Here is a 25,953-nt window from a genome sequence, read left to right as displayed (position 1 = left end):
TGGGTGTATTGACTCTTCAGTCTTATAAGGTAAGTGTTACGTCCTTTCACTTTATTCCTTGGATATTTGTAAGACTCAGGGAGGCCACTATGGAAGAGTCTAGAGCATGACTCTTTCAGTTTGCAAATTACTGGCAATCGAGCATCACCGGATCAGGGCGGACATTGCATTTTCCAAAAGACTCAATAGTTTTAAGCCAAAACCTTCTAGGCTTAATGCATTTCTATGTTTCATATCAATTGGATTTAAAATCTTTAAAACGAAGTGAAACTACAGATTAAGTTCCAATTAATTTAGGAAATAGTATTGCTATAGATATTTGATATCAACTTGAGATTTCAAACTTTGCAACTAACTTGCGCCCCAGGAAGTGAATTTGATACACTGTTTCAAATTATTAGTGTCAAAAAGTAGCAATAAAGACAGAAGGCTTTCCCTTCTAACTTCGGATTTCAGTTCAAAATTCAGCAGGAGGATCCCTGGGTGGCTCAGCGGTTTAGCGCCTGCCTTTGGCCCAGGGTGTGATCCTGGAGCCTCGGGATCGAGTCCCACGTTGGGCTCCCGGCACGGAGCCTGCTTCTCCCTCTGCCTGTGTCTCTGCCTCTCTCTATGTCTATCATAAATACATGAATAAATAAATCTAAAAAAAAAATTCAGCAGGACCTCACGATTCACGAAAAATCTGGGTATATTTTAAAGAGACGTTGCTTTACCTGGATTCCGGGGGGCGGGGGGACTTCAGTACCAATTTAAGCCATGAAGATTCACATCTTAGATGTGAATTTGGGGAAGGTAAATGCAACCCACTCACACTAGGTCTACATTGTTAACTTGACCTAGTTGAGGCTGTCCTTGGCTTTACATCGTGTTTCCATGAGGGTTTTCTATCCTTTATCCCATTTATCTGTTATGGACCTACTGCTAAGGACTCTGAAGATGTCCACCTATTTTATTTCTGTCATCAAGTCCTCCAATCCTCAAACACACTTTAATGACCTCTGTCACCTGAACTGTCTTAAGCTGAGGTGTCCATGGTTTATCCAGGGAGGAAAGCAAACTCTTTAAATACACTCCACTGCATTTTGGTTCCTTTCTTGATATTGTTCATGGGCCTTTTGACTTTGCAAGCATGTGTTCATAAAGCTGTGCATAAGCATTTGACCCCAAGTGGATGGATGAACGGTTCATGTGGTGTAAAGATGGGGTCAGGGGGATGCAAACAAAAAAAAAAGTATTGCAACATGGTTTGAATAAAAGATGACAGTGAAATGAATTTAGAATGAAGAAATGTGGTCATTTCAGCGTCTCCAAGGACTTGTGTGAACATTTTTTGAGGGGGTAGAGAGGGGAGGGTGCAGGACCGATTAGCATTTTGCGAGTTAGCATTTCAATTTTATTTTCGAGCTATGTTCTGGTGTCAAGGTGAACGTTTGCAGGGTGAGGTTTGCGGTAATTAAATTTTGCATGAGAAACCTTCATCTGGCTGCAATTGACTCAGACCTATACCCAGCTCTGCTCAAACTGACCCTAAGAATGTGATTGGTTGTGGAAATTAGGGTGGGGGTGAGCTCTTCAAATAAAGCATTTATGCCTCTCACTGCCAAGGGGGGAAAGCCTGGGTGCTCTTGGGGAGTTAATGAGACTCTCCGACTTGGTTTACCTCTCAAGAAGAGAGAGCGGACCCCTAATGCTGAGGGCCAGGCATCCACCTGAAACATCTGCAAAAAGATTAGGTTTTGTTTCCAGAACGCAGACTCTGAGATGGGGGTTCGCCTGCAGGAGGGTTTTGGCGGGAGGGACTGGGAAAGTTAGGGAAGCAGGGTTGAGTAGAGAAGGAGCCAGCCCATGACTCAATCACAATGGAGACCCCGCTCAGTGCCACCAGGGGCTTTGTAGCTGGAACAGCTCCTTAGAACACTTTGCAAGGACCCAGTGGATTTGTGGAGAAAGTTAATGCCATCCCAAAGTTCTCTAGGATTCCAGCTGTGGTCTTTTAGGGGGAAAATTGGGAACCAGAAGAGGAGATTCAGTTGGTCTAGAAGTCATGACAGATGGTCATTGTCTCTCTCTTGTATGGACCATTCCAGAATTTCCCCCTGGCCACCACCTGTCTGTCCCCTGGTGGGACTTGTCTGTCTGACTGTCTATCTATGCATCTATCATCTATCTCTCCATGCATCCATTCCTCTATTGTCTATCCATCCATCCATCTATCCATGTGTCCATCCATCCATCCATCCATCCATCCATCCATCCATGCATACATAAATATATCCATCTATATATCTACCTACTTTTAGATGTCCCCACCTCTATATTCACCTATCTCTCTTGATTTTAATTATTTCCCATGTGCTAGTAGCCATGCACCATTCATCTTTTCTGGAAACTCATAGAACATTTCAATCTATGGTGTTTAGACTAGTGCTTGCCAGCATACTTCATGGTGTAGCACTCAGAGACCTGGTTCTGCTTTAGAGCATCCTCATGGAGAGAAGATGCTCTAAAGCAGACCCATAGGCGCCTTGGGTTCAAGGGCAGACAGTATCAACATCGTGACCTGCCGTCACCATTCATAGTTCCCCATGGCTCTGCTTGGATGTGAATTTTAACGTTGTTCTGGGCATCACTGGGAGTTGGTGAACAAGATCCCTGTTCATGTTCTACCTCAGTTTCCTTTGAAAAAACTGTTCCATCCACTCGGGTCTTCTGTGAAATATCCAGACTCTATCATTGGCAAATCATAAACTCCAATGCACTAGTGTTTGCATGTAGTTCAGCACCTACGGAGACATCATGGGGGGTGAGGGATGCCGTTGTGATGAGCGGCCAATGAAAGAGGGGATGACTCAAAAGGCTGAGATGATACATGTATGTTTAGGGTGGAACATCATGGTGTTGAGTTGGGCTGAGTTGGTTGGACACCCAGAAAGTAACTACAAATCCCTCGTGTTGACTTTCCGTGAGATACAAGAGCGCCACTGAATGGGGAGGGTGGACTTGCTTGGTCGTAGACTGAGAACCACTCAGTTAAGTGTATCTGATCACCAACCCGCAGCCTCAGTGGCGCGACTCAGCCCGGACCTCCTCCCCCACCTGGCCTGAAAGATTTCCCATCTGGAGCGGCGTCTAAAAGCCTATCAGATGTGGAGCTGGCGTTGGCTAAAAGGCTCCCCCACTCTCTGTCTCCTGTTGTCATCAATCTTTTACTCAGCTCGGTTGTTATTTTTCTAATTCACCTCCAGATTCTTAATATTTATTGCTCCGTATAAAGCAATATGCGCTTTGCCGCTAAGGAGGGTGCCGGCTTAATTCCGTGTCGCATGCAGCACAGTGCTCTCTCTGCAGAAAGGATTTTTCACCGTGACCCAAGCAGATATATTTCCTGAAATATGTAAAGCATGCATTTGAAACATTGATGACCATGTATTGCTTAGCAGTTAATCAATGTATTTAAGATCAGCTCTTATAGGCTGAAAGATAGAATGTAATAAATGGCTGCTGGGCTTGATTAAATAGTGCGACTCAGGCGAGGCATTTAATCAATCTCCGGGGCCGTTTACCGGGAGCATGCCACGGAGCGAGAGTGGTTATTGCAGTTATGTGACAAGCCATAAAACGAAAAATAGAAAATATACTGCATGGAAAGTAATAATATTGTAATCAAAATGTATCTATTTTATACACAAGACAAATTCACAGAAAATAATTCCAGACGGCCACATTGTGCCTCGGTTCAGCGCGTGTTGGGGTCATTGTTAACATGGGAAGGTGCTCTGGGGGATTTGACACAAGGACAACTTTTATTTAGCTAAAAACGGGCTCAAATAAACTAATGCGTGGAGACCTTCCCAACGGCGAGTAGAGACGAGGGTCACATTGTGGACACAAAGCCCAACTCCAGCTTCATGCCCAACACTACCACCCGTGTTCGAATAGCAGTATAAAGAGATACGTGTTGAAAAAATAATGGATAATAGGGCTCACCTGGCACAACTTGCCCTATTGGTGCAAATTCTTTAATCTCCTGTATTAGTGATTATAGGAGCGTCCTGAGCTGCTGACAGATTTCCACAAGCTGGGAGGTTAAAAACCACCCTCCGTCGGCTCTGGAGATCAGACGTGTGAGCTCCAGAGGGGCTGGACCACTGAGATTCAGAGGCTCCAGGGAGGGTCCTCCTTGCCTCTTCCAGGGTCTGGGGCCCCAGGCGTCCCTGGACTGGTGGCCGCATCCCTTCTGTCTCTGCTTCTATCCTCACGTGGCTCCTCCTCTGTGTCTGTGTCTCCTCTTCTCTTACAAGGACCTTTCTCATTGGATTTAGGGCCACCTGGATTTCCCAGGATAAGTTCATCTTGAGATCTTTAGTTACATCTGTAAAGATGTCCCCCCCTCAAGAAAAAGTTCCTATTCATATGTTACAAAGGTTCAGATATGGACATGTGTTTAGGAGGCCCCCGATGCACCCATTATAGTGATATGCACGTACACTCTCACCCTGAGGTCACACGCTTGGCAATGGGATTTCCTTGGGTCCATGGATGCCCTTGAGTGGATGTGATGCAAACAGTAGCCTGAACATGTTTGTGTGGTTGGGCTTGCCCCTCTTGTATCACCACCTGGAGAAGGACCTGCCCCAGGGATCTGCTGCTCAATCAGTCTGCACCCCAGACGTACGAGTGGAGTGCACATCCCAGGGGCATGCAGGTCCAAGGAGCATGAGGAGATCTGAACCAGCCTGCTCCCTGGAGCTCGGAGCTCAGGGTCTGCAGCCCAACCTAGCTCAACTGCAGTGCACGAGAGAAATACGCGGTGTTTGGCCACTGAGTCCACTTGAAGATCGGGCTTGTAGGAAGTAGTGAGGTTCAGGAAGGTCATCACGGTGGCGTCCTCATGCAACAGGCCTGCTGGCCATATGGGGACACAGGGAGAAGACAGAGACTACAGGGCATGAGCAGGGGGCTCAGCAGAACCAGGTCTGTCACGCCTGGATCTGGATTTGCAGCCTGCAGAGCTGGGACAAGAACTCATGCTGGCGAAGATGCTCCGCCTGCGAGTATTTTGTGAAAGCAGCCCGAGGAGGCTGCGTTTGGTTTCCAACTCAGGGAGGCAGAGATGGGGGTGCGGCATTTCTGGCCATCCGAGGACGGCATTCATTGAGACGTGGTCACGTGTTGCTGGCTGTCATGCGTGCGGCTGCAGATCTCCAAGGCTGGATGGTCCCTGTCTCCAAATGCATTTGCATGTGAGCTAGAGGAAGCCGTGAATGGACGTCGTTGGGATGGTGACGGTGTTAGAACACCCGGACGGACAGCAGGACTTTCAGAAGGACGGCTAACCCGAGAACACATGCGAGCACACGTTCCCTTCCCGACGGCCTCTTCCCTACGAACACGGCTCTGTTTCGCGACGGCCACGTCGCCGTGCCTCGACATCATAAAATGATTACATGTGCGCGCCGCGGCGAGTTCGCCATAAATGGGAAACATGTGAGGACAATTAGAGCCTCCTCTGTAACTCCTCAATTACCGTGGGCCTAACGTGTTTTGTTTCAGACTCGGGATTGAGGAAACATTCTTTAAGCCGTGGGGCAATTTGGGAACAAAATGGAGCCCTTCCTTTCGAGCCAGCAGGGTGTGCGGGAGGAGCCGAGGTCCAGAGTTCCTCAGGGTTTCCAGAGCGTGGGGGTGGGAGGGATGGGGGGGGGGTCCTGTAGTCCCAGGGCTCTGTGACAAGTGCTCGCTGCACCCTGGCAGGTTCCCCTGTCTGATGGGTTGCATATGATCTGCAGAGTCTACACTGCTGACCAGTGTAGACCGGAGCATGCCTTCTGCAGAGTAGATACTGCTGACCAGTGTAGACCGGAGCATGCCTTCTGCAGAGTAGATACTGCTGACCAGTGTAGACCGGAGCATGCCTTCTGCAGAGTTGATACTGCTGACCAGTGTAGACCGGAGCATGCCTTCTGCAGAGTTGATACTGCTGACCAGTGTAGACCGGAGCATGCCTTCTGCAGAGTTGATACTGCTGACCAGTGTAGACCGGAGCATGCCTTCTGCAGAGTTGATACTGCTGACCAGTGTAGACCGGAGCATGCCTTCTGCAGAGTTGATACTGCTGACCAGTGTAGACCGGAGCATGCCTTCTGCAGAGTTGATACTGCTGACCAGTGTAGACCGGAGCATGCCTTCTGCAGAGTCTATACTGCTGACCACCTGGACCCACCAAGGAGAGTCCAGCCTGGAGGGACAGCAGGGATATGTCATAGGGGTGAAGTGGACTCCCATGCAAGGAGACATAGAGACTCAACATGTGCTTATTGTTGCATTACACAGAGGGAGGGGCCAGCTGGTCAGCAGTGTAGACTCTGAAACATGTTTACCATTTATTAGAATTAATTCTAATTCTAATAATAATTGATAAATGAGTATCATTCATCAATTAGTGACCTCGTGTCAGGGTTTCTTCAGTTGTGTGTCATCTACTGATGTGGATTAGAGAATCCACGAGCAGCCCAAATGATTCCATTGGCATCTGCTGTGCTGAACCTTTGGCCAGAAAATGGGTATATTAAGGGTAGGTGCTCACACTGGTTACTAACAATTACCTACTACTTTCTCATAGACAAAGCTGCTGACATTCAAGAAAGGTTTAGAGGCAAAAAACAGCCAATTTATTTCTTTATTTAAAAAAAAGGTTGTTGTGGGTTTTGTTTTTGTGATTTGTTTTGTTTTGTTTTACTACAAGTTATGATGGATATATAGGTTGCTTGAGCTGAAGGTATAGGAAAACACACAAGTCATGCCTGTTCAATTTCTAAGAAATTCCTAAAAATACTTAATCCCTTTCTTTATTAAAAAAAATTCTTTTTACCTAATTTAAATTACAAAAAAATTAAAACCAAAAAAGAAATCTTTTTGAACTAAATTGAATTTAAATAAAAAACAAAGAAAAAATTCTTTTAAGTAAATTGAATTTAAATACAAAAAAAAAAGAGAAAAAATTCTTTGGACTACACCTAAGAAATAACAGGTCAGGATTTTTTTTTTTTTTTTTTTTTTTTTTAAATTTTTTTTTTTTTTTAAAGATTTTATTTATTTATTCATGATAGTCACAGAGAGAGAGAGAGAGAGGCAGAGACACAGGCAGAGGGAGAAGCAGGCTCCATGCACCGGGAGCCCGACGTGGGATCCGATCCCGGGTCTCCAGGATCGCGCCCTGGGCCAAAGGCAGGCGCCAAACCGCTGCGCCACCCAGGGATCCCAACAGGTCAGGATTGATACATAAATTGCTTGGGCATAGGAAAAACAATGTGTACCCAATAAGTATCTTAAAAATTTCTAAAAATGTGTAATGTGTTTCATTCTTACAAAACTTTTTTTTACTACATCTACAAAATACAAGGTCAATATTGATGTATGGGTTGCTTGGGCTAAGGGTGTAGGAAACTGGAAACATGTACCCATTAAATTTGTTAGAAATACAAGGTAAAAAAGAAATCTTTGTATCAACTCCAACTTTGTACAAAGAAGCTAGAGTTGCTTTTTTTTTTACAAAGGGTAGGGATCTACTACATAATTTCCAGAAATTCGTGTCTTTTCACACAGAACAGGTGTTGCATGTGCCGATAGCTGCGTTGGAAGAGTGGAAACATCTACATTTTGATACAAAGTGATGACTCCATTGGACCCTTGGCACAAGGGAAGGCATCCGAGCCACGGACACGGACGGGGGGCTGCCCTGGGAGCAGCGTCCCGACGGCCATGATTGCAGGCAGCCCGCGGTCACCTGCACATTCACCAGGAGGCCTTGAACGGGAGGGGCATACGCGCGACCTGGGTCCCCGAGGGAAAAGCTCATGCTGGTGCAGAAACAACACGGTCCTACGATTTCAAAGTCGGGTCTATGTACGTCGTGGAGAGTGGGAGGTTGGATTTTAAGGACTTAAGGATTTTAAGACAAAGAGACACAAATATGTACAGGAGACGAGTCAGAAGGAGAATATTTAATAATTTTTAATATTTGATCATTAATCTAAAAATTAATTTAAAATTAAAATATTTAATTTAAAATTAAATTTAATGATTTTTAATAATTTAGAGGTGCAAAGGATTGGACCAGGGATTTAAGGATTTTAAGACAAAGAGACACAAATATGTACAGGAGACGAGTCGGAAGGAGAATTTTTAATAATTTTTAATGTTTGATCATTTCATCTAAAAATTAATTTAAAATTAAAATATTTAATTTAAAATTAAATTTAATGATTTTTAATAATTTAGAGGTGCAAAGGGTTGGACCAGGGACTTAAGGATTTTAAGACAAAGAGACACAAATATGTACAGGAGACGAGTCGGAAGGAGAATTTTTAATAATTTTTAATATTTGATCATTTAATCTAAAAATTAATTTAAAATTAAAATATTTAATTTAAAATTAAATTTAATGATTTTTAATAATTTAGAGGTGCAAAGGATTGGACCAGGGATTTAAGGATTTTTTTTTTTTTTTTTTGGATTTAAGGATTTTAAGACAAAGAGACACAAATATGTACAGGAGATGAGTCAGAAGGAGAATTTCTAATAATTTTTAATCATTTAATTATTAAATTTTAATTTTAATTTTAATAATTTTTAATCATTTAGAGGTGCAAAGGATTGGACCAGGGACTTAAGGATTTTAAGACGAAGAGACACAAATATGTACAGGAGACGAGTCGGAAGGAGAATTTTTAGTAAGTTAGAGGGGCAAAGGCATCCGCATCCAGGACCTATTTTGGACGCGAATATAGTGCACGGTCTAGAAAGCTACACCTGCAGATCCGGGCTTTGAAATCGCTGCGACTTCACGTGCTGCTGAATATGCATTTCAGGTGGAGATGCGGAGGCTGGGACCCCCTGAGACGGCGCGTGAATGATGCCCGCGACGTGGCTATGAGACCCGCGGAGAGACATTTATGAGACAGTCTCCCCAACATAAGAGATTAGGGGGAGAATTGAAATGAGCAGGTTGGGATATTCCCCTCAACAAGGTTTCGCAAAAAGATGGATGTAATTGCAAATAAGGAGTTTATGAAATGCAGTCGGTAAACTCATTCTGGAAAGACGGTGACAGGGACATGAGCGTCCCCATGTCCCCACAGGAGGATCCCACCTGGGGTTTGCAAGGGAGCTGCCGGCTGTCTACCCGCTTTCATTCTGAATTACGGAGACCCTGGCACAGCACAAGTCACAACCTCGCGGCAACACTCATATGTGGATTTTTTTTTTTTTTGATTTTTTAAAATACAGGATGGTCCTGTAAATGTGTTTCCTGTTCCTTACGATTTTTCTTAATCGCATATTGTGTTGTCCAGCGCACGTCACTGTGGGAATATGGAGTACACCGCACACAGCATGTACAATAGGCAGGAGTCGACGGTGCATGTTCTTGGGAAGTATCCCGCCAACCGTAGACTGTTCACGTTAGGTTCTGGGGGAGCGAAGAGTTACGGGTGGGTTTTTAATGGCTCCTGGGGTCAGCGCCTGTGACCTCTGGGTCATTCAGGGATCGGTTGTGTTCCTCTCTGGTCTCCACTTGTCTGACGGGAAGCAGGCGGCCGCTCTGACCAGATCAACTAGATGTTCCCTCTCCCCGTAGAGCTCAGGTCATCCTTGGGTCCTTCAGGGACTCAAAGCATGAGCACCATTGGGGGTTTTCCACGTCCCAACCGGAAAACAAGAGGCGACCAAGCAGTGGGCTCCGAAGATGCCAGTCCTCCTCCGAAGGAGAGCCATCGGCGGCTTTGGGCCAATGCTAGCTCGTGGACTCACCCACGGCCCAACCACGATGGCCCCCCAAGGAGGAGGGGAAGGCTGCTCACTGAACAAATGACGAATGACGCAGAGGAATCATGCACCTTCCATCTCCCTGAGGCCGTGAGGTTCTAGGAGCAAATACTCCCGACGCGTCTGCCATTTTCCCTTCCACACGAAGAGGTGTCACTAATGACCGTTTCAAACATCCTGCGATTGTGTTGTTGGAAGGAGTCAGATCCACATCTCTTTTAAGGAACAGGAACGCAGCCAACGCCTCCCCTCAGGGGTCAACGTCCCTCAGGGGTCCCCTCAGACCCCTCCCATCCAGACATGACCTTGCTCCCAAGTCGGTAGGTTCTTCATATACCTTCATTTGTATGTGTTCATGCATATCTGTGGGTCAACTAGCAATATGCAGCGTTGCTTCGTGTGTGTCGAAAAAAAAAAATTCAAAATGGATAAAAACGAACCAGGTCTGGAAAGTGTCCATCCTGGAAGATTGCACCTCCAAGATATTCTGGAAAAGGCAAAACCATGAAGGCAGTAGACAGATCAGTGGTCGTCAGAGGCTGGGGATGGGGAGGGAAGAGCACGTGCCTCAGGAGGATTTTTAGGGCAGTGAGAATACTCTGTGTGATACTAGGATGCCTGCAAAGTTCGAGCTCTCCAGATCCCTACTTGGTGTCCAGCACCTGGGAATCTCTTCGGGACTTTTGGCTATGCATTTTTAATTATTTAAAAATTTTTTAATCGGGCTAAAATGTAGAGGTCATGAACTTTACCGCCTTAACTATTGTAAGTGCAGAGCTCAGTGGCCCCGAGCATATTCACACCATTGTACAACCATCTCCACCATTGTTTCCAGAACCTTCCGTCTACCCGAACTGAAGCTCCATCCCCATGAAGCGCTAACTCCCTGTACCCCCATACTGCAACCCCTGTTTCCACCATTTACCCCCGTCTCTATGGATGGGACTCATCTAGGGACCCCATATATGCAGAATCACATGGGATTTGTCCTCCTGTGTCTGTCTGACGTCACAGGGCGCCATGTCCTCAAGGTCCATCCGTGTTGTAACAAGTGCAGAATGCCCTGTTGTTGTTTTTTTTTTTAAGCTGCACCTTTTTAAATTCAACTATTATATTTCGTCAAGCATTTCTGTGTATTTGCAGTAGAGGCAGGGCATTGACGTGTGACTCACACACTCTTGACTTAGTACGGGACCCAAGCTCTCTAGGACCACGCCATGGTGAAGGCCGTTTCAAAATAGTAGAAAAAACTATCGTTTGGGGCACGTTGCCTATTTAGAAACTGGAAGACGCCAGCGCACGGCCCAATGTGTGTCCTTTCGATGCCTACGCATTGAAAATACACCGAATCTGCACAGAGTGCTAGGGCGCCTCCTGCAGGGTGGCAACGGGTGGATGGACGGGTTAACCGGTTAACTCGTGCACTTTGCATTTTCATCCTGGGGGAAATGGAGCCCTTCCCCCCCAAAAAAATGCATGAACAAAGTAAGGTAGGATGAGCAGCGGTTGAGTCTGTGGAGGAGATGAGCCAGGGACGGCTGGAAGGAGCCGGCGGGTGAGCAGCAAGGCGCACAATGCTCACGCAGCTCAACAGCGTGGGGCGTCCAGGGAATCAGAGGAGGATATGGTCCCGTCCCGAAGGCTGGGACGCCCACCGTGACTCAGTGATGTGAGTCAGGATGCTCGTGGCTGGAAAATACGCAGAGAATTTAGGCTCCACGTAACCTACGTGAGAATTAAGTGACCCGCATTATGTGCTTATAAACAGGTGCATACGGGTTGCTTGAGTTGCGATGAAGGACGTGATGATGAGCTAGACCCAGCCCAAAATGATGTGCGAATGTTCTCACCTGCCTACATGCCTTGTTTTTTTTCTGTTTCTTTTCTTTTTTATTTTTCTTTTCTTTTTTCTTTTTCTTTTCTTTTTCTTTTCTTTTTTCTTTTTCTTTTCCTTTTTTCTTTTTCTTTTCTTTTTTCTTTTTCTTTTCTTTTCCTTTTTTTTCCTTTTCTTTTTTCTTTTTCTTTTTTTCTTTTCTTTTCTTTTTTTCTTTTTCTTTTCCTTTCCTTTTCTTTTTTCTTTTCTTTTCTTTTTTCTTTTCCTTTTCCTTTTCTTTTCTTTTTTCTTTTTTTTTCTTTTTCTTTCTTTTTCTTTTTTTTTTTTTTCTATTGTTCTGCTTTGGGTCTTTTCCTCCGTCAACCTCATAATAGAAGGAGGAGTGAGTATCTGCATGGCGCCATCATGCAAATGTCTTTAGCCCTGGAAGCCAGGAGTTCGAGACAGTGACAAAGACGCCTTTTTGACCCAGTCTCATGGGAAATCAGTTAAAGGTCTGAGCTCGGCAGGGTCTGCATGTTGCACTTCTGATTTAGGAACTTAACGTTGGCACCGGGTGCAGAGACGCCTGGGAAGCGAGGCAGGTGCACGTGAAGAATTCCGTTTCCGACCACCTAAATCGGTACCCAAAACGGAAGCAGAGCTGGACCCTGAGAACCTACCCGGTGGTACTGGGTCAACTGTGAACTTCCTCCTTAGACCTGTGTGCAGCTGCCGAGAATTTTAGTTGCCCCACAAGTTACACGTGATAATTCCAGGTTACTAGAATCGTCGTTAAGCTAGAATTTGAGTTCATCCTCAGAAAGAGGGAACGAGACCCTCACTTATATATGAGCCATGGTTACGATGGAGAAAGCACTCCGCATATTTGCATAAAATATTCTGAATCAGAACCATCTGCTCGTAATAAAGCAAACACGAGGCGCGGTTCCCATAAAACAGAGTATGCCCTTATTAAAAAAACGTTTGCACGGAAAGTCTGCATCTAGGGGCATTTTTATACACTTCCCAAAATAGTTTCTCTAAAATAGTTAATATATATTTCGAAGAAATATAACCATTTCGAAGAAAGTTGTCAGCGTGAGAATCCAGCGCGTTAATTTTTCTCTCCCTGAAAGCCTTCTGGCCGATTATAAACAAGCTGCTGGGGCCGGCACGCAAGCAAATCCACTTATTCTTTCACGAAGCGGGCATTTCTCCTTTCTGTAATACACCGTGTGGCATTGACACTATTGATCTGATGTTATTAGATATATTAAAACTCCCAAACTACTTTTGAAAATATAATAATTCTGCAAGTTTCCAGAAACTTAAGAACATTAAAAAAAAAAAGAATAACCGATAACTGAACATTTGGCGAAATTTAATTCTATGTTATGAATAAAATCGTCTTTACTTCCCACGGAAAACCTCACAGAAACGTCTGCCGGTTTCTAGCGACCGGCGATAAATACCGCCGCGGGGTTCATTTGTAGGAGTAGGAATTAAAGGGATAGTCTTGTCCTCGCGGTTGAAATTTCTTTTGCAAAATGAGAGTTCCGGCAATTTTTTTAAATCTCCCTGAAGGTAGACCTACATGCTTAGAGTTATCCTCTGTGTCAGGGAGCGGTACTCGCATAACCAAAAAATAAAGGAAATGCGACCAGGAGGACATTTTAAATTATTGCAATTGTATCTGCCCATCACGAATGAAGAGGGGATTATAAACCCCTCAAAAATGGAGGAGAAAATGAAATCAATTCTCGTTTGTATCTGTTTCTCCCCTCATGTTTGAACTTCAACACAGAAAGCTTTAGGGCTTTGCAAAGTCAAATTGAATACAGTCTAATTGGACTTAATTTTATCTCCTTGTCGTTGTCAAATACGGTGCTCCTGAGGGCGCACAAATTCACCTAAATTACGTTGCGCCTGGTGGAGCCCGTTAAACAGCAACTGTTTGAATGAGTGAAATGTTTACCAAAATGTAGGCGGTTAGAGGTGGGTTCCGTGTGGCAGGTGATGGGCTGTGTCCAGAGACGGGGAATTCCTTGACACCTTCATGCAAGGCTGCTCTGGGCGCAAAGTTTGCAGCATTTCCAGGAGAGGTAACTGGTTTCCAAAGGGGGCTGGCCCACTCTGGGGGCCTCCGAGTTGGGGGTATGGAGAGATTTTTTCCTCACATTCCTCCTCTGTTCTTCAAACTCTCCTATCCTGGGTCCATCTCCCCTCCTGCACTTCCCAAGCTGCTCAAGGACCTACTGACAATACTTGGTGTTCCGGAACCATGCTGGAGAGTTCTGTTCAGTTCAGCAAACGCATATTGTTTTCCTCTCCATCCATCTGTCCATCTATAATCCACCTACCTGTTCATCCATCCATCCATCCATCCATTCATCTATCCACACATCCATTCATCCATCCATTATATATCTACCCATCATTCATCCATCCACCTGTTCATCTATCCATCTATCCATCCATTTATCCATCATCCATTCACCCATTCACCCATCCATCCATCATCCATCATCCATCTATCATCCTGTCATCCACCCATCCATCCATCATCTACCCACAAATCTATCCATCATTCATCCATCCACCTGTTCATCCACCTATCCATCCATCCATCCACCCATCCATCTATCATCCATCCATCCACCCATCCATATATCCATCCATCCACCCATCCATCTATCCATCCATCATCCATCCATCCACCCATCCATCCATCCACCTGTTCATCTATCCATCTATCCATCCATTTATCCATCATCCATCCACCATCCATCCATCATCCATCATCCATCTATCATCGTGTCATCCACCTATCCATCCATCCACCCATCCATATATCCATCCATCCATCCTTCCATAAACCCAATCACCCTTCCATATATCCATCCATCCACCCATCCATATACCCATCCATCCATCCATCCATCCATCCATCCATCCATCCATCCATCCATATATCCATCCATCCACCTGTTCATCCACCTATCCATCCATCCACCCATCCATCTATCCATCCATCATCCATCCATCCACCCATCCATATATCCATCCATCCATATATCAATCCATCCACCCACCCATTCATCCATCCATCCTTTTTTCACTGGGAGATGAAGAAAATGTCTTCCTCTTCCTCACAGATTGCTCATTATCTTCTAGTGGAGACAGGCATCATGATATGAAGGTATGCAGGCAAAACCAACGGCAAGAAGACAGAATTGGTGTCCAGCAGGATATGCACAGAGGCCCCATGGGGCACACCCAACTTGGGTGCCTTCAAGAGAAACATTAAAACGATTCATGATAAAAAAAATAATAAAAAATAAAAAATAAAAATAAATGAGTCATGATGATGTTGTATCTGCGATCGGGATGAAATCTGGAACTTGGTGTCTTTATTTTGTTTTAATCCAACAGATACCAGCTTGCATAGAAATTAATTACGCATCATAATGAGTCATAAGCAGGGAACTTCCTGCATTGTATCCATTATGAAATCCTATCAGGAAGGCCGTGTTTGGAAGTTCTTGAGATCCATTTTCAATGAACCCAGGGAAACCTCTCAGGCGTCTGAAAAAACCATTGCCCGCTTGCTTTCCTCGACCAACAGTGAGGATCTGGTTGCTTGAGATGGAGCTGCAGGTTCTGCAGGAAGATGGCGGCATCCGTTGGCTTTTCCAGCTAAGACATCTGATTCCTCCCGAGGCTGGGCCAGCAGAACCCACATTCTGTGCTTGGCTTTTCCCAAGAGGCGTGTCTGGAGTGGGTGCAGACAAATCTGCAAGTCGGCCTTGCATGAACGGGGGCAGGGGTGGGAAGGAAGGGAGCCCTCCAGGGCAAGATGGCGTCTTGACCTCTCTGAGCCAGCACTTGCTCTTTGATGGTCTTTCTCCTTTCTCTGGGGAACCGTTAGATACGGAGATCTTGATTTGCAAATATGATGCTGGGCTTGGCTGGGGTCTTCACGTGGTCAAAGCCATTGTCGCCGGCATGGTTTGCTGCTGGTTCACACAGTCACCCCACTGTGTCCAAGGGGACGGTCATCGTGCCCTGACCAGCGCCCGCACCTGTGTCTCCTGCCTTGCAGTCGTGTTTCTCCCCAAGCCGCCCCTGTTTTAATGCCACGTTTGAAGGGGTTCACGATCTCGGCAGGTTTGCTCCCATGCGTGTGAGGAATCAAACCCCGGTGCCTCTTTGAATCGTTAATGAAGCGATAGCGCAGCGGTGGCTTCGTATCAGAGGTCCGCAGACCTTCCTGCCAGTCCTCCCCAACCTGACACTAAATCATTAGCGATTATTCCTCCGTGCTTGAGTTCTCAGACACTTGCTGTATAATGATTCTTGCTTTCCGACGCTTTTCTGGTATCTTGATGAGATGGTTACACGGCGCTGTGTCAGGCCCTGATGGAAAATTCCCCCTCACTGCATCCGCAGCTCCCTTCCCCTGTGTAGCGGGATGTTCTCCTCGTGGGAAAAAATTAATTTATTTGACAGGGTTTCGGGAGAGAATCTCACATATATGGCTTATTATTTAATTACTCATTTAACCAACGGCCCTGTTCGATACCATAAATGTCGGTGGATGTAAACCCGTGCTTAATTCCTTAATCAGTGGGCTGAGAACATAAGCGGGAGCAGTCAGCCACAAGGTATAAAAATAACAGTCGGGCAGATCCGATCTGTGGGTGCGTCTAATGGATATTTATTGCCTTCTGCTCCATTGTCGCCACCGCCACCTTCTGTGTCGTCTTTGAGGCTCTCCGGCCCCACCTGGGGAAGCCGTTTGCACACGGGCAGAGGATGGGAGGCGCGGTATATCCACCCAACACCCATGGCGGTGGAGACAGCATAGTTTAAAAAAACAGGGATCCGAGGTGAACTGTGTGGAACCATTATTTACGGCCTTGGGAATGTTCTGGAAACATCAGGTGCCCTAGTGCAGAAGTATTCCGGCCCCTTGAATCCAACAGGATGGAGGCAGGGCCGAATTTCCTGTTGAGCAGCACCCCCTGCACATGCGTTTTTGCGCCTGTCACCGCCTCAACTACCCCGTTTGTTCCCTTTAAGACACGGTCCCATTTCGCGCAGGGTCTGCAAGCCTCGGAGCATGCGGCCCGTGCGCTGGCGTTTGCAGAACTTCCTTTGCGAGGAGTTTATTCGAGGCGCGCCCGTCCCGCTGTGCCTGGGACAGGGTCATGTGGCTCCCAGATGCTACCGTCGGTTCCAACCAGGAACATTCTGGGCCTCTGCCTTCATTATAAGGAACACGGTGCTTGGTTTTAAAAGGGAAAAATAAAATAAAAAACAGAGCGCAACACAACGTTGGATTCTCTGTGGCTCCAGGTGCCAGAAATAAGCGCCTCGGTAGTACCGGCTGCCTTTTTTTTTTTTTTTCTTTTTTTTAATTCCCGTTCTTGCTTGCATGGAAGCAAAGGAAAGCACGCACCCGGGATCACACACGGGCCGTGCATTCAGAGCTCGGTGCGCAAAGGCGGCACGCTGCGCTGCCATCACTCGTCCTTCTTGGAGGGATTCAAGGCAGGCCGTGCAGAGGAAAAATTTTATCGTGAAAAAAACAAAAGAAAACAAAACAAAAAACAGGGAAAAGGTCATAGTGGGAAAACAGCCCCCTCCTCTCCCTTGAAGAATGATGAATAAGGTCGCTAGGTGCATGTGCACCAATGTGGGTGGGCCTCATCTAATCAGTGGAAGGGAGAACAATGGAGGATTCTGTCTCTGCTCAAGCTGGAGCATCTGTCTTCTCCTGTCCTTGGGCCTTGGGACTCAGGCTGGATTATCCCACCAGCTTTCTGGGGGCCTGCAGCTTGCACACAGCAGACCGAGAGGGCTTCTCAGCATCAAGGATGCGACCCAGGTCCTATAACATGTCTCTGCTTCGGCATCCGTGTGGGTCCTATGGCTTTTTGTTTCCTCTGGGGAATTTTATACGAGGCCAGGGGCCCGTTGGGCCCGCTCCCCACCTGCCCCGTAGAGGCAGAGCTGTTTCCAGAGCCCCCCACCTCCCCGACGTCCATAAGGGGAGCGATTGTGCAGTGTTTGCACACCGTACGTGCACGTCCCGGGGCAGAGCTGGGTTTGCCCGCGTGGGATTCCTATAAGCTTCAGGAACGGCCCCGTCTACACGGTCACAACGTCCCTTTTTGCTTCTGCGCCTCGCGTGGGTGAAGCCGACACTTCACACTTGGTGAAGCGATTTTTGCAGACAGCCTCTGTGCCTCTCTCTCTTTTTATTTTTTTCTTCCAGTTTGACTTTTTTTTTTTTTTATAAGGAGGCGGACTATACGGTGCAGCTTTCCAACAGGCCTGTTTCTTTTCTTTTTTTTTTTCTTTTTTTCCTCCCGTTTTTCTAATTGAGAGAAAAGCGGCCGCAATCAGGCTTCGGGGGAGATGCTTGAGCTTACTTACCTCTTCCCTCATGCACTCAGCTGAAAATATATTCTGTTCCGACATGCGCCCGTCCCAGAAATATGCACGGGGAAAATGAAGCCATATGAAAATGAAGCGCGTGAAATATTTTCGCCACGGAGCTGGGATCCTGTCCTGAGCTCCTGCGAGCGCGGCCTGGTCTGCCGGCCGCATAATGAGGACACGGTGGGGACCCATCAATTCTCGCAGTATTTCCCCGTGCACCCAGTGCATGTGCGTGATAGATCAACAATTGGAATTAGTCCCTTCCTGATAGGCCTACTGATTGCTCGCCCCCCTCTCCCCGCACTCCCGCACCCCCCCCCACCATCACGAGCCAATAAACTGACTTTCGAACATCCATTTTCTCCCCCCTCTGCAAAATGCCAGTGCTTCCGTTCAAAATAAAAAGCAGGCACGGGTTCGGAGGAGAACATTTTTATCATTCTTTGAAGATGTGGGAAATGAAAGCCATCTAATAAAAAGGATCCCGGCAACGACATTTTTCCTAGATTGTCTGCAAAAGAAAGGAAAAAAAAAAAAAGAAGAAGAAGAAGAAGAAAAGAGCATTTTGCACGTGCAAACTTTCCTGTTCCCCCAGTTCTTTCGGGTTATGTTGCTCTCGCCCCGTCTCCGCGGAATGGAAGCGGTATGGATTCAAATCCGCAGCGACCGCCGCGTGACCTTAATTAACTCCAACAGGCGCTGTAAAGAGGAGGATAGCTTAGGGGGGGGGCCGGGGATTTTGTTTTCACTTTTGTTCCTTAAACAAGGCCTCCTCTGCGCTCTGTTGCAATTTGGACTTGATTAGTTAAAAATAGCCTGGGAACATTTTGAATTAAATTAAAATAGCAACTGTCACTTCCTTTCCCTGTCTCGTCCTGCACCGCCAAGCATTGATATCTGCAGATTTCCGCTCCCATCAAGGGCGCGGGAAGGCTCGCCGGCTCCGGCGGTAAGAAGTGAATCGGGGGGGAAAAAAAAAAGAATTTTAGGATGAAAATATGTTACTGGGGATGGCTGGGGGGCTCAGGACACGGCCCTGGGGTCCTGGGACCGAGTCCCGCACCCGGGTCCGCGGGGGAGCCTGCTTCTCCCTCTGCCTGTGTCTCTGCCTCTCTCTCTGCGTCTCTCATGAATAAATAAATGAAATCTTTAAAAAGAGAGAAAAAGAAAACACGTTACTGGTTTCGGACTAATTTTAGAAACGGAAGGGGAGACAGGGGTAGCCGGCAGGTGCTCCAGCTGTTTGTCTTGTTGTAGGAACTGCGTGTGAGCAAGTGTGTATATGAGTGTGTGAGCGTGTCCGTGTGGGAACACGCATGTGCATACGTGCGTGTCAATGTGTCTATGTGTTCCAGGCGGGACCCCCCAGCCCCGGGGGAGGTGCGCGCCCAAGTGCCAGGCCCCAGGTGGGCCCCCCAGCCCCAGGGGAGGTGCGCGCCCACGTCCCAGGCCCCAGGTGGGTCCCCCAGCCCCCAGGGGAGGTGCGCGCCCACGTCCCAGGCCCCAGGCAGGACCCCCCCCATTCCTCACGGGAGGTGCGCGCCCACGTCCCAGGCCCCAAGCGGGACCCCCAGCCCCCAGGGGAGGTGCGCACCCACGTCCCAGGCCCCAGGCAGGACCCCCCCCATTCCTCAGGGGAGGTGCGCGCCCACGTCCCAGGCCCCAAGCGGGACCCCCAGCCCCCAGGGGAGGTGCGCGCCCACGTCCCAGGCCCCAGGCAGGACCCCCCCCATTCCTCAGGGGAGGTGCGCGCCCACGTCCCAGGCCCCAGGTGGGACCCTGCAGCTCTGGAGGAGGGAGGTGCGCACCCACGTTCCAGGCCCCAGGCGGGACCCCTGCCCCCAGGGGAGGTGCGGGCCCACGTTCCAGGCCCCAGGCGGGACCCCCAGCCCTCAGGGGAGGGGCGCGCCCACGTCCCAGGCCCCAGGCAGGACCCCCCAGCCCCGGGGGAGGTGCGCTCCCATGTCCCAGGCCCCAGGCGGGACCCCCCAGCCCCGGGGAGGTGCGCGCCCTCCTTCAGGGTGGATGCTCACAGGGCTGGAAGGCCCCTCTGCGCACGGCCCCTCCCGGACACGTCGTGCTCACACCTCTGGCTCCCTTACGACCCCGACTTCAGCGGGCCGAGGACCTCGTTCGTGGGGTTCAGGTCCCTTCTCTCAAGCGGCGTCTCTGTGACGCAACAGGCAGCCAGCGCCGCTGCCACGCTGGTGTCAAGGATGCAAAGTCGATGCACAGCAGCTGCCGCTTCCTGGGGAGCGCGCTGAGCCCAGTGCGAATCGTGCGCTGGTTCACGAGGTGTCATGTCAGAGCAGAGCGCAGCTGGCAGCTGCGGAAAATTTTAAATACGGGGCAGAGGAGAAATTTTAAATTTAAATTTAAATTTAAAAATTTAAAAACGGGGCGCGGGGAAACCACGCGCGTAGACGGGGGAGGGCACAGGCATGGAAATAGGGGTGGCACCCAGGACCTGGGGCTAGGGAGCAGCCTGCCCCGCCGGGCCCGGGGCTCCAGCTCTCCCTCTGAAATGAGAAAAATCCTATTTCTACGTTTTCACAATAACGCAAAGTGCAAGCCCTGCGAAGCCAGGCCCCCAGGCTCGCGGGGAGGCGTTTCCATGCCACATGCCCGTGGCTGCATGCGCTTGTTCGCGGCCACCTTTGTCGGATTCTCATCCTGTCGTTTTCTCCGTCGTGATCCCATTTCCTCTCCTAATGTCCATGGCCATGGGGTGATTGTGCACAGTTTGGTGAATTTTAGAAATGTGCACGTGTCATGTTCCTGGACATTTGTGTTTTCACTCCATTTCACTCCGTTTCAGCCTATGTGCTCTGTCTCGCGGGGACGCTGTGGGGTGGTGTGGTTCCCTCCCAACACCCCCCGAGACAACACAGAGGCGCTCGGACGGACTCTGGTACAGGGCGCGGACTCTGCCCCGTACTGAAAAATTTCTCACTTAAATACGATTTGCACCTAGAGTTCTCTTAAGCTGACGGCATGGCTACGGTACTTGGGATGCGGATTATTACATGGGGTACCCCAACGACGTGAGTGGCCCGCCTGCACAGGGTAGATACCTGCACAGGTACTCCTCCTGTATAGGGTATCCCACCTGCACAGGGTACCCTTCCTATATAGGGAATCTCACCTGTACAGTGTCCCCCACCTGCACAGGGTACCCCTCTTGTATAGGGTATCCCACCTGCACAGGGCACCCCTCCTCTATAGGGTATCTCACCTGCACAGAGTACCCCCCCTGCATAGGGTAACCCTCCTGTATATGGAAACTCACCTGCAAAGGGTACCCCATCTATATAGGGTATCCCACCTGTACAGAATACCCCACCTACATAGGGTGCCCCTCCCTGTATAGGGTTCCCCACCTGTAAAGAGTATCCCACCTGCACAGAGTACCCCACCTGCATAGGGTGCCCCTCCGGTATAAGAATACCTGTATAGGCTACCCTTCCTGAATAGGCTACCCTAACTACACTGAGTACCCCACTTGCACAGGGTATGCCTCCTGTATAGGGTATCTCATGTGCATAAGGTATCCCACCTATTTAGGGTATCCCACCTGTACAGGATCTCTCACCTGCAGAGGGTACCCCACCTATATAGGGTATCCCACCTGCACAGGGTACCCCTCCTGTATAGGGAATCTCACCTGCACAGGGTACCCCACCTATATAGGGTATCCCACCTGCACAGAGTACCCCACCTACATAGGGTGCCCCTCCTGTATAGGAGTACCTGTATAGGGTACCCCTCCTGAATAGGGTACCCTAACTACAGTGAGTACCCCACCTGCAAAGGGTACCCCCATATATGGTATCTCATGTGCATAAGGTACTCCACCTGTTTAGGGTATCCCCTCTATAGGATCTCTCCCCTGCAGAGGGTACCCCACCTATATAGGGTACCTCACCTGCACAAGGTACCCCTCCTGTTTAGGGTATCCCACCTGTATAAGACATCTCACCTGCAGAGGCTACCCTACCTATTTAGGGTATCCCATCTGTATAGGACATCTCACGTCCAGAGGCTACCCCACCTATACAGGGTACCCCACCTGCACAGGGCAGCCCAGCTATTTTCATCCACGTTCACCACATTGCAGAATTCTTACACTGTCACTTTACTAAAAACACACTCTGCGTTACTGCTTCAAGATCACCCAGGACCTCAGAGTTGCAAATGTAAATCCGAATGTTTAGGAACCTGCCCCGAATTGAGGTCAGTATGAGGACAGCCCGCCATGCGCCCCCCGACCCCTGCCTTGGGTTAATGATTCCTGGGTTCCTTCGTGCATCATCCGAATGCACCGTGTGGTCAGGGTCTCTGGGGCCAGAGGATGAGGGGGTCCCGGGGGCCGTGCCGCGCATTCCCGCCGTCCGTGCCACGGGCCTCGCTCTGCAGCTGTCTTAGGATTTTCAGCACCGAGAGGATTTTCAAATTAGAAAAGGCTGACCTTCCCTGTCGGCGCCGCGTCCCGGGTGGGCCTCCCCGGCTTGTGATACGACTTTTATTCCCCACGTCTCTGCCGCTTGATAAACAAAAGCGAATAGGAGGAGGGACAAAGGATGATTCTTGTTCCATGCAGGGCACCTGCTTTGTGCCTTGATTGATGAAGAAAGTGGGTCACTGACTTGCCTTGTGTACCTTTTTTACATAATAGGTTCGCTTTTAATGGCTCCTGAAGGAAAAAAAAAAACAATCTTTAGGAATCAGGTAATTGCCAAATTTACCGCCCTAGCTCTTTTTTTTTAATACGCCGATTTTTTCTTTTTCTTTTTTTTTTCAAAGACTGACCTACTCTGCTTTCCCTGAATCCCTTCCCTTGATTGAGAGAGAGAGAGACTTTGTAATGTGATATGTATCACCCCATTGTGTCAGGGCACATATCACTAACGAGATATAATTGATATTCACAGATATTAAAGCATCTGTCCTGGTTGGCTTTTTTTTTTTTTTTTTTTTTAATGGTCATGAGGCTCTTCTGGATGCCTTCCAACCTCATCTGCCAATTTGGGGGCATCTGAGCTGCGGTCAGGAGCAATGAGGTTTTGCACTTATTTTGGCAGCAACGTGTCTGGACAGGGTGATGAGCTACTGAGATGGAGTCGGGGCAGGACCACTGAGATCCAGGGGCTCCGGGGAGGGTCCCTCCCGCCTTTTCCAGCATCTGGGGCCCCAGGTATCCCCGGGCTGGTGGCCCCGTCCCTCCCGTCTCCACCTCCATCCTCACGGGGCTCCTCCTCTGCATCTGCGTCTCCTCTTCTGACTCTTCCAAGATCATTGGCTTTAGGGCCCACACTCTCCGAGGACGACCCCATGTTAATTAGTTACACCTGCAATGACCCCATTTCCAAATAAGGTCCCATCGAGAGGTCCTGGGAGTCAGGCCTCGAGCATGAATTGACGGTCCCCGCGCTTTCCCGCAGCTCCTGTGATTGCATTCCACGTGGGACGAAACCAATCTGCTAGTGTAAACCATCCTCTGAAACGAGGCGGGGGCTGGCGGTGTCCCGACCGGGCATCCAGGCGCCTAGATGTCCGGCAGCAGCTCTCCGAATCGAAAGGGAACAGGTTGGACTGTGGCGACTCGGTCCTAGGTGTCACTCACTCCTGGGCACGTTCCTTGCACGACTAAGGATTCATCAATCGCCACGAATGAACATTGCTTCCTCAACAAATAAACGAAGCTGAAGCTCACGGCATCACCCCGTCATCTCCGTGCGGACACGTTACTTATCTGCCGTGCAAAGCAAAGAAAAAAAAAAAAAAAGGAGCATCGCGATTACGCTCGGGCCCCATTTTACAGCTGATCGAAATAAGGACCCGGACGGATCATGACAACCTCTCCATGCTCTCCACGTTTAACTAAAAACGAAACAAAGCAATATTTTATAGAAATGACAAGCGTTCCATCATCCGATGTCTTAGGAAAGAAACACTCTGCTGTATCCTTTGCATGTTCTTCTTTGTGACACGTCACAGATTCCACGGAACGTTTATTTTTAAATGTTTCCCAAAAACCCACAAAACACCTGCCAGCATTATTTTATTTTATTTTATTTTATTTTATTTTATTTTATTTATTTTTATTTATTTATTTTTTTGCCAGCATCTTTTTAGAAAATGGAAGGAACGGTGCGCTCTGATAAATCGCGAGACATCGTGAAGTCCCCCGTACCCACCCCCCCACCCCCAGCCCGAGTCTGGGAAACTTTTGCATGCACCTGTTGCACCCAGGACGAGATGCACCTGCTAGGTGCCGGGACACAGCCGTTGCAGAAGTGCCCGGAGTCTCCAAACAGATGTGTGACAACGAGGTGGGGTCTGCACACTGGCCACCCGACCTTCCCACCGCGTGGTTGCAACCCCCCGATGCTATAAAACGTGTTTGCACACAGTGTTTGGGTTAACCGCGCGCCTGCATCACGGGAAGCGAAGGCAGGTGTGCCAAAACTCGCCAAGTGCTTTGGCTCCCAATGAGAGCGCTCGCGGACGCACAGCATGGCGCATGCTGGGGCGGAGGGAGGCCGCCTGCCCCCCCCCCCACCCCGGCTGTGCACCTGTGAGTCCCCGCGGGTCTCTGGCTTCGCCCCGGCTGTGCATGCAGGTCGTCCCGGTGCAGAGAGCCCTGGGACGTCCCCGGCGCTGGGTGGTCGGAAGGCCTGTGGAGCGTGAGGCTGCTCTGGACGAGACCCAGCTGCCACTCGGAGCAGGCGCCTCCGCCTCGGTCTAAGCAATGGCTCCAGAGGCCCTATGACCTTGTTTTACGGGTCTGCCAAGGCCGTGGCCTGTAAATGTGGCATGCCGCCCCCAGCTCTTCCCTGCCCTGTCCTCCCCGGTGTCCCCCAGCAGGCGGTCCCCAACCTCCTCCCCACAAAGTGTCTGCAGAGGTGAGCCCTGGTTTGCAGGGAGGGTGGCAGGTGGAAGGCAGCACCGCGTCGTGATGCATATATGGGTTTGGGGACGCCACGTCTGTAAGGTGGGGAGGGTGAGTCTGAATGGCGCTGCGGGTTTTCCTCCGACAGGACTGATGGTGATGCTATAAAAACCAGCTACCCGGAGCCCAACTGGATTCTGGAAAAGGGGACACACCTTTATACCTGTGCAGGGTCACTGTCTGCCCACCTGGGCTACTGGGTATGCAGTGGGGGAAGGATGGAGGAGGGACCCAGGACGCAGAAGCAGACTGTGCTGCTGATTCTTTCAAATACCCCACAGGAGTTTGCATGGAAACCGGTGCACGCGCATCCCGGGAAGCAGGATGCCCTGCAGTGCAAAGAGGGATGCAAGCCTGGTGACCACGTGCATGCGTGCACGGATGCTCAGCAGGGTAACGATGATGTGGCACGTGCACAGGATGCTGTAGGACTCCTGGGGGCCTGCAGCGTGATGCTCAGTGAGGGCGGCCGGACACCCGCCAGGCACGTGGAGTGTGCTCCCATTTATACGAAACGTCCAGAACCGGTAAATCTCCACGCAAAGGAGGCCGATTAGCAGACGCCAGGGCCTGGGGATGGAGATGTGCAGTGACCGTGATGGGAAATGGGGTCTCTTCTTGTGGGGGGGGGCGTTGAGAATGTTCTGGAACTGGACAGAGGTGGTGGTTGCACCACACAGGGAAGGTGCTCAATGGCCCTGAGTTATTCACGTTGAAATAGTGAATTGTCGGGATCCCTGGGTGGCGCAGCGGTTTGGCGCCTGCCTTTGGCCCAGGGCGCGATCCTGGAGACCCGGGATCGAATCCCACGTCGGGCTCCCGGTGCATGGAGCCTGCTTCTCCCTCTTCCTGTGTCTCTGAGCCTCTCTCTCTCTCTGTGACTATCATGAATAAATAAATAAAATCTTTAAAA

Source organism: Canis aureus, chromosome X (genome assembly GCF_053574225.1).
Source record: "Canis aureus isolate CA01 chromosome X, VMU_Caureus_v.1.0, whole genome shotgun sequence".
In the NCBI taxonomy this organism is placed as follows: Eukaryota; Metazoa; Chordata; class Mammalia; order Carnivora; family Canidae; genus Canis; species Canis aureus.
Note: the sequence above shows the minus strand (reverse complement) of the source record.